This window comes from Schistocerca gregaria, unplaced genomic scaffold (assembly GCF_023897955.1).
Source record: "Schistocerca gregaria isolate iqSchGreg1 unplaced genomic scaffold, iqSchGreg1.2 ptg000228l, whole genome shotgun sequence".
Classification (NCBI taxonomy): Eukaryota; Metazoa; Arthropoda; class Insecta; order Orthoptera; family Acrididae; genus Schistocerca; species Schistocerca gregaria.
The window spans coordinates 1398208-1407796 of record NW_026061747.1 but is presented as its reverse complement, the minus strand read 5'-3'; the positions used below and the strand labels follow the sequence as shown (position 1 = coordinate 1407796).

The 9589-nt window shown below is 41.3% G+C and overlaps 1 non-coding gene across 1 annotated transcript; it reads left to right on the top strand.

Moving 5' to 3' along the window:
• Positions 1–8842: 8842 nt before the first annotated feature.
• On the top strand, positions 8843–8916 carry Trnat-ugu (transfer RNA threonine (anticodon UGU)). Its single transcript has one exon. It is a non-coding gene; the product is annotated as a tRNA-Thr (tRNA).
• The last annotated feature ends 673 nt before the right edge of the window (positions 8917–9589 follow it).

Sequence of the window (9589 nt, the reverse complement as noted above, 5' to 3'; positions counted from 1 at the left end):
CTGTAAAAATCGAAAATACCGTGTATCATTGTGTTTTTAAAAATCGTCTCTTATTGTCATCTCTTTTTATGTATTTTAAGCCATCTATCGCTTGTGTAACCTGTGTCTACAAGTCCATTCCCTTTATGGGGGAATCGAAATAATACACAACGGAAAAAAGTGTGGGCCAATTTCTTCCTCATTTTTCGGAACTTCTGATAATAGTAAATCGTTGGCTTTTTGAGGGCGTGGTAGGTAGATACAAGAGATTAGTGTAAGATTAGAATTTGGGTCAAATATAGTGCCAGGAACTTCTGTTTCTATCTGGCTAGCTTCAGAGTACTTCACCATCTACTAAGTGATGCGTTTCAATGTGAATGGTGTGTTCTGTGCTAGGTCTACCCTTTACTGCACAATGCTGTTCCTTCGATGCTATTAAAACCAGGATGTTATCAAAACATATGCACAGTGGCAGACTGGAATCTGCAGAAATATTTCCAGTGGAGGGGAGTGCGGGAGGCGCGTCGGGGCTGGAGTGCATGATTCTGAAACTGGCACTGTGTGTACAAATCAGCTGGTCAGTTACGAGATGCAACAAGCTGCAAGACCCTAACTCTATAAGCGCTACAACTGGTCAAAGCTAAGGTTTAGCAGTATTGTGGAGAAGTCTTATCTGGAAGAGTATGAGTATACTGTAACGAATAAAACCTCTTTACTCCAGATTCCAGGGAGGGTTGGGGGCTATGGGTGAAAGTGCCCCTTTGCCTCTTCTCCCCTCCCCACCTCCTCCCCTCCCCCTCGAGGACGCCAATGGCTGGCCCGTTCATTTTGAGAACATCAGAGCTGCAGTAACCTTCCTGAAAAACTGTCCTAGATGTCTAAATCTACATCCATACTAGGCACGCTACCTGACGGTCTGTGGCGGAGGGTACTCTATCGGTTCTCCCTTCTATTCCAGTCTCATATTGTACGTGGAAAGAAGGATTGTCGGTATGCTTCTGTGTGGGCTCTAATCTCTCTGATTTTATCCTCATGGTCTCTTCGCTAGATATACGTAGAAGGGAGAAATATACTGCTTGACTCTTCGGTGAAGGTATGTTCTCGAAACTTTATCAAAAGCCCGTACCGGGCTACTGAGCGTCTCTCCTGCAGAGTCTTCCACTGGAGTTTATCTGTCATCTCCGTAACGCTTTCGCGATTACTAAATGATCCTGTAGCGAAGCGCGCTGCTCTCCGTTGGATCTTCTCTCTCTCTTCTATCAACCCTATCTGGTACGGATCCCACACTGCTGAGCAGTATTCAAGCAGTGGGCGAACAAGCGTATTGTAACCCACTTCCTCTGTTGTCGGAGTGCACTTGTCTACATTGAGATTCAATTGCCATTCCGTGCACCATGCGTCAATTGCGCGTCAATCTTACCACGCAGAACTCCAGTGGGAATGTCGGTTATCGCTGAAACAACTGGTTTTCGGCTCACTTTAACCTAATTGTTAAAGCCCGTCACTATTCCAGTGCTTGTAATAACCGATTTTCAGTCTTTTATTTACATTATTTCCTCTAGTAAACGTAGGAATCCTACAAAGATTTAAAAAATTTGACTTTCTCAGTTTCTTGATAAATGGAATCAACACGTAAAATTAAATACTTTTATGATGACCTGCAGCCGTCCAGAACGAAATTAGAATTATATTAATACCGTCAGCTGCTCTCGGGTGTCGATATACATCAACGGGGACAGGTGACAATGTGTGCCCCGTCTGGGACTAAAGCCCGGGATCTCTTGCTTACATGGCAGACGCTCTGTCCATCTGAGCCACCGAGGGCACAGACGATAGTGACTGCAGGGACTATCTCGCACAGGCCTCCCGCGAGACTCACATAGTATGTGCACACACTACATTCGTAGTGTCTCACACCAACACACTCATTACTCGTGGAAGACATTCTTACCAAGTGCCGTAACAGTTCGGGGAATACGTGTGCATCTTCACAGAAGAAGGTCATGGCTGGTATTGCCAGAACCATATACGTATATGGATATGGTGTCTGTTCTTTCGGACATAATTTAAAATAAATAGTCAAATAAAACTTTGTCAGCTGTTCGCTGCTTCTCTCAAAATATGGCGAGTGCTTCCGTACTACAGAAAACTGCCAGTATTCTCCTACTGATTTTAGTTTTTAGAAGCTCTGCTCAAAAATTATATTGTAATCGGTTATCACAGCACTATGCGGGAGTTACGTATAGTCCTGCAATAAAGGGTGAATACTTCGGCTGGAGAACTCTTTTTCGTTTTAATTTCTCTGTTTTCAAGGGCTACAAGCAGATAACGGCATACTACGTAGACACAGGCAGCAGATCAGGCACTTTCTATTTTTATCCCGGAAATTTTAACTTTTTTCCTTGTATGATGTTTCAAGTCGACCAAATCAACCCATGTGCTTCACTCGTTACCGCATATCGTAAAATACTTCCAGACTTCCAGATGGTGCCATTCTGTGTTACAACTGACGTTCGACAACAGCGAGAAACTGCGTCCAGTCTCGCGCACTGCTTGTATAACAGGCACAATATTGTCTCGGCAATGCTGGACCAATCCATTTGTTGCTCGTTTCTGTCAGCAGTGTTATTAAAGTGGCATACATCACTTTTCCCATTTTTCTGTAATAACGCAGTATTTCAGAGCTATGGAAATCTTACGAATAAAAATTACTCGTCTTTTTTAAAAAAAGGTTTACTTGAAAACTAAAAATTTTACTGCGGCTGCTGTGGCTAATCAATATATCTGTTTTTACGTGGTTATCAGGAAAAAAAAGATACTTGTTATAACCGAGAGCAAACAAATACCGAAAGACATGGGTTATTCAGAACTAAAATACCCATATCGTTTTAACCGATCGGTTTTTCTATCTCTAAACTGCAGTGTCGCCATAGAAAAGTGTGTCGTTCCATCACTGTCCATAGCAACTTTGAGATATGCAAGTGTTTATGAGCAATATCGGCAAATAGAAACACGAAGAGGTAATAAGCATCTGAGCGATAGAATTTATTTCCCGATCAGAAAAGTCGAGTGACAGACAAGACTGAATCACTGTAATAGAAGTTATATGGAAAGCTGTGTAAAGGAAAATTTCCAGTTCTTTCGTGGATTCCAAAATTAAAGCAAATTCCGGGACGTCAAGGTGACATAGTCTTATACGGATAGTATTCCATGACTAACGTAATGGGCCCACATACTGTACTGGTATACGGATAATATTACACGACTAACGTAATTTACCTGAAATAATTTACAAACATGTTACTATAACATTCGCTACTACTCATTACGCTAATTCACCTTCAGCCATTAAGCGCAAGCGCAGATCTCAGTTATGATACGTGCGCCATCCAAAAATTTATCAAGGTAGTAACTCAACACAACTACAAATGATCATTGTGTGTAAAATAAATAGAACACTTCATAAGAAGAACATGACAGGTTTGAATCATTCCCACCGCAAAGGATGAAAAATTCAGGCTCGCACACAAGACCACTTGATAACTAACCAGAAATTCCGATTAGTTGTAGCTTCGGTGACAATCGCCATTTTTACATTTTCCCCGTAAACTAGATAATTATGAAACGTTAGCAACTACTCTAAAATATCTGCGGCAACGGCCTTGCCCCTGAGGTTGCATTGGTTCACGTGAGATCACCGAAGTTAAGTGCGTTGTCGGACGTGGTCGGCACTTGAATGGGTGGTCATCCAGGCCGCCATGCGCTCTTGCCATTTTTCGGGGTGCACTCAGCCTCGTGGTGCCAATCGAGGAGCTACTCGACCGAATAGTAGCGGCTCCGGTCAAAGAAAACCGCCATAACGACGGGGAGAGCAGTGTGCTGACCCCACGCCCCTCCTGTTCGCATCCTCCACGGATGGACGCAGCGGTCGGATGGTCCCGTCCCAGTAGGCCACTCGTGGACTGAAGACGGAGTGCTTACAAAGCAACTACTCTCCAGTGCATGGCCGTACTACTGAGACCTTGATGCCTGGCATCAACAACAGGTAGCAGCACACGAGGTTGGCTTACGCCTACTGCCGAATTTTGAGATCTGTCGTAAGCCTGCGTAAGCACGTGGGGCTTTCCGTCTTAAGTGCAAGCATATCCATTGCGTGTTCTGCCGCGCGACTTGAGTGGAATATTTCATTATTTCTGAAATTTTATAGAAATGTTTTTCGTTGTATATCCTCTCCATCGGTACTGAATTTACTGTAAAATTACTTGCTCACTTTTCGGAACTTCCGTTCATGGTAAATCGATATTATTAGAAGCCGTGGTAGACACGAGTCTAGTGTGCTTCACCTTCAGCACCTTCTGTGTCAGTCTCGGTTCCTATGTCGCTGATTTCACAACTAGCAGTTCGTTGTCTACTGAGTATACTGTCTCTTGTACGACACTATCCCTCCTACACTGAAAGGGGGAGACACAGGAAATTATAGGATTTTTGAAACATGTAGCTATTAAGGTAATTTTGAAGCTAGGCATACGAAAATTTGTATCTGGTTTCTAGGTCAGAAATAAAGAAATATGTGTTCCATTATTACTGGGAATGAGGTGAAATAGCGGGTGAACATTTTATTTTGAGATAAATAATTATGGAATAACTATGAAAGTATTTTTACTGGGAATGAGGTGAAATAGCGGGTGAACATTTTATTTTGAGATAAATAATTATGGAATAACTATGAAAGTATTTTTAAGGCTACATCTACGAAAATTGGTATTTGACTTCAAGGTTACAAATAAGAAAATACGTGTTTTAGTGTTTTTGGAAGTTCAACCCCTAAGGGGATGAAATAGAGTGAGCTGGTGCGTTTCTGGCGCCAGTTTCCATCGATCGTTGCTTCGATCTTTGAGTCGCGGTCCAGAGGACACTGCTCCCTAAGCGACTGTAGTAGTTCTCTGCACGGACCCACATCGGGCTTACCGCGCTTACACTGGACACAGTTGCCAACAAATCTCCTGACATCGCGATATAGGTTGGGCCAAAACATGTGTTCCCGAACTCGGTTCTAGGTCTTGTATAGCGCCAAATGACCCCCGACCACCGAATCGTGGATATATCATGCTAACTCGTTCCTGTGGAATAGAGACCTTCACTTCACCACGGTTGTCTCCCCCTTTACACAAGAGCCCCCCGCCCCCCCGAAGGCAACAGGGCAATAGCCAGTAACGACGTCGCCATCCGCCTACTGCTGCCTATTCGGTCCCCACCTGGGGTCCACAGCCTGATTGCCGGCTGAGTCGCAGAAGAAACCGGGTGTCTCAGAGAGAAGGAAATTCGCTCCAAGATCCGGCTCCACGTGGCCCTTGCCTTCCCCAGACTCTCCCGCGAACATACGGCTAAGAGCGTCGCCAATTCATTGTCTCTGCCCCTAATATGCGGAACCTGGAGATAAATCTTGTCATCTTAACTTCGGCATGACTTTTAGCGAACTTATTAATCAAAGTTTAAGGGCTGGCACTGGGCAAGTAACTGACGGAGGCTCATTTGTTTCAGTTCAGTTGTAATGATCACCTGTTCTCCAGATAAGGTTGTGTAGTATATGTCTCAGAAAACTCTCTACCCTTGATGTGTGTTGTGTTAGAGATAATTGGCAGCGGTCGACGCTAGCATACTGGGAACAGAGCACCACGGCGGCAGAGAGATGTTTAAGGCCATGTCCTCTCCTTTACATCTTCGGTTATGTTGTCACTTTCGCGTGATTCCATCGTTCCGGTGGAGAACTATAGCATCCAAAGTTCAATTGCACTGTCAAGTTGAGTATATTTCTATGTCACTCCCTGTCTCGTGGATCTCTCGCATTGATTTGAATCCTTGGTCTGCTCGCGTCTATCGCCAATTCACACGAAAATATTGAAGCAACCTTATTTTAAGGGAATTGTCATATGGTCATGTTCTAGTTGTAATCATTCTAAGAATATTGTTGATTAATCAATTGAGTAAGTAAATTTGAAGGTCGGTTTGGTCAAAAATAAAGTACCTCCTTAATTGCTTTAATCATTTGTATATAGTTTTGTTATGGAAAGTTGAGTAGCCAAACGTTAAAAAATCTGTTTCTTAGGCTTAATCTGTTTCTCTGCTGATTGGAAGTAATGAGAGTTCTGCTGCACATTCTATGCACATTTGTACTATTTAAGTAAAGCCTTACCTAAGTATATTTACCTAGTCATATCCAAATTTGAAGTTTAACGGGTCTTGTTCCACGTAAAAAAATTTATTTATTATTTGTCCATCTGATCTGGCCTTATAAGGCAATCTCTTGTATTTTTGTGATTGTGATTTTATAATGCTTTTGATTGTAATAAAATGTGTAGCAACTACAACGGATTACTATTGTGATTTTGGTGTGTCACTACCACAATCCCATTACATAGAGGATGAAATGTTTCATGAAATATTTAATTATGAAAGCATTTTTAAAGCTAAATATATTTAAACCTGAATTTGGCTTCTCGGTTGAAGTAAAAATAAAAAAAAATTTACATGTCTCACTGTTTTTGATACATTCAATTCATAATGAGGGGGAATATAGGATGAAATGTTTTATGAAAATAATTCAGTGTGAAAGAATTTTTAAAGATAAATATATGGAAATTCTGTTATTGAAATATACGTGTTTCACTGTTTTTGGAACTACAACCTCCAAGGAGATGCGATAGGGGCACATGTATCCACTCACTCATCGCCTTCCAGCCCAACCTGCAAAGTATACAGACTTGAAATTTGATGAAGGTGTAAATATTACGCTGAAAGCACCATTTAAGAAGAGATTTTTCGAAATTCCACTCCTAAGGGGGTGAAATATGGGTTGAAAAGTTTTTTTTAAAAAAAAATATGTCCCTATGTCACTGTTGAAGCTAGAACTACAAAACTACTAAAATTGACATTTGGTTTCTCAGCCAGAAACAAAAAAAAAGGTTTTATCATTTTCCGAAATTCTTTCATTGGGGGGGGGGGATAGAATAAATAGTGAAGGTTTTTTGAAAATAAATCATTATTAAAGAACTACTAAAGCATTGTTAAAGTTACATCTATGAAAATAGGTAATTGACTTCTCAGTTGGATGTAAAAAAATGTGTTTCGTTGATTTTGGAAATTTAACTCATTAATAGAGTGAAATAGGGGATGAAAAGTTTTATGAAATATTTCACTATGAAAGCATTTTTAGAATTAAATGGATGAAGATTTGAATTTGGCTCCTTGGTTCTAAATAGAAGAATACATGTTTAATTGTTTTTGAAAACCTAACTCCTAAAGGGTGTGAGATGTTTCTCAAAATGGTTCATTATGAAAGCATTACTAAATATATCTGACAATTCGTATTCGGCTCCTCTGTTAGAATTTTTAAAAACTATGTGTTTCAGTGGTTTTGGAACTTCGATAGTAAGGGGATGAAAATTTTAATGAAATATTTATTGCGTTATATTAAAATATGTTAAATCTGCATCTATGAAAACAGGTATTTCACTTCTCAGTTATATAAAAGAAATATGTGTTGCGGAATGAAAGATTCTATGGAGATATCACCACAAGAATACAAACGGCTTGATTAACAAAAACCTTCGACTCCAGCTGTCGGCATTGTTTCTTGGTCATTCAGTAAAAGACGATGCTTCAATGGCGTTAAGTTTAGAAAGTGTTGCAGTTTATAAAAGACATAAAAAAACGATTAAAGAAAAAAAAATCTTTGAAGACCATAAACGGTCTACGCAAGTAAAGAAGCGGATGATAAGTTAGCTCTTTATGCAAATGAGTTGGTCACTTTAAGTTAAGAGACATGTCATGCACCAGGAACCAAATATTATAGTTGCTACGATTGGCTAACGGAAAAGTTTTGCAGAATCACGGGAAATCACTTCTGCAAGTGGCTGAGAATCTCGTAATGGATAAAAATTCTGTACTGAGAATTCCAAGGTGGGAGATGCAAATTCCTCGATTAGGAATTGGTAATCCACATGTGAAACCTGAGTACATAATCCCTGTGACATTTTATCAACGGTGTTCCGTAGGGACAGGTTCTCATCCAAAAAGTTCGAAAATTCAATTTCTTTGTAGTTGCATTTTTTTAAGGTGTACTTGTCCAGACTCTTGGAACGGAAAGGTTTTTTTCTTAATCCGTGCTTTAAAAAAGTTTCTACAGCCCATTGTTTGAAGCAGTGTCACGACTGCCATGAGCCGCGCGGGGTATGCGCCATGTCTCAAACGCCTTGTCACGGTTCGCGCGGCTCCCCCCGTTGGAGGTTCGAGTCCTCCCTTGGGCATCGTTGTGTTTGTTTGTTGTCCTTAGCATAAGTTAATGTAAGTAGTGTGTAAGCACAGGGACTGATGGTTCAAATGGCTCTGAACACTATGGGACTTAACAATTGAGGTCATCAGTCCTCTAGAACTTAGAACGACTTAAACCTAACTAACCTAAGGACATCACACACATCCATACTCGAGGCAGGATTTGAACCTGCGACCGTAGCTGTCGCACGGCTCCCGACTGAAGCGCCTAGAACCGCTCGGCCACATAGGCCGGTCTACCATGTATTCTAGAGAAGCTGCCCGGTCGTCAGTGGCGCCTGTTCTTTCGAGAACAGTTACTATCTATATATATATGGTTAAACGTTACCCAGCCATTGACCTTCGTCTGTGCGAATGCGCACAGATTGCCCGAAATCTTACGGGAATCGTCACCTTAGTGTGGGCCAGTATTGAGTGGATGGGCAAACACCTATTACGTACATTACGTTTGTGGATTGTGGCCGGTTGGAAATGTGAGTCTCACGGGAAGCGTGTAAGGGATAAATGCCTGCAGTCGCGGTATTCATCTGTGTCCTCGGTGGCTCAAATGGATAGAGCGTCTGCCATGTAAGCAGGAGATCCCGGGTTCGAGTCCCGGTCGGGGCACACATTTTCAGCTGTCCCCATCGAAGTATATCAACAACACCTGTCGGCAGCTGAGGGTTTCAATTAACTATCAATTGTGAAGGGGATTCGAAGAACCCTTTGCCAGGCACTTAAATGTGATTTGCAGAGTATCCATATAGATGTAGATCAAAGCTCGTCCCGTGACGCACGTGCACAAAATGATTCATACTGCAAACATACTCGCCGATAACACTGACGAATAACGAGTGCTGCATATCCAGGTTAGACAGATCGGCTTTTCCTGCCAAGAAGAACAGGGAGTTGCTATCTAGGAACAATTCCAGCCAGAGGAAGGGTTGAAAAGTGCTCCTTGGATTGCACACTAAACGTAAATAACGAAAATGCATTTTTGGTAAAAATTGGACAAAGCATAATCCTGTGCTCTCCGTATTGCATTAGCCGTTTTGAATATTGAAAATCTTACTGCAGATTCGTGTTCAGCGACATTAAAAATATACATGTAACCCTCAGTTCATGCAAATCGAAGTAATAATATAACTAAAAGGTTTCCCTAGACGTTGAACTTTTTTTTTTTTTTTTTTTTTTTTTTTTGGAGAAACAATTTTCTCAGAACGGCATGCAGCATTAACTAAAAATGGTTCAATCTCTTAACTTCTACCTCTGACCCAGAAAAGTAAACACTTTTCTTAGG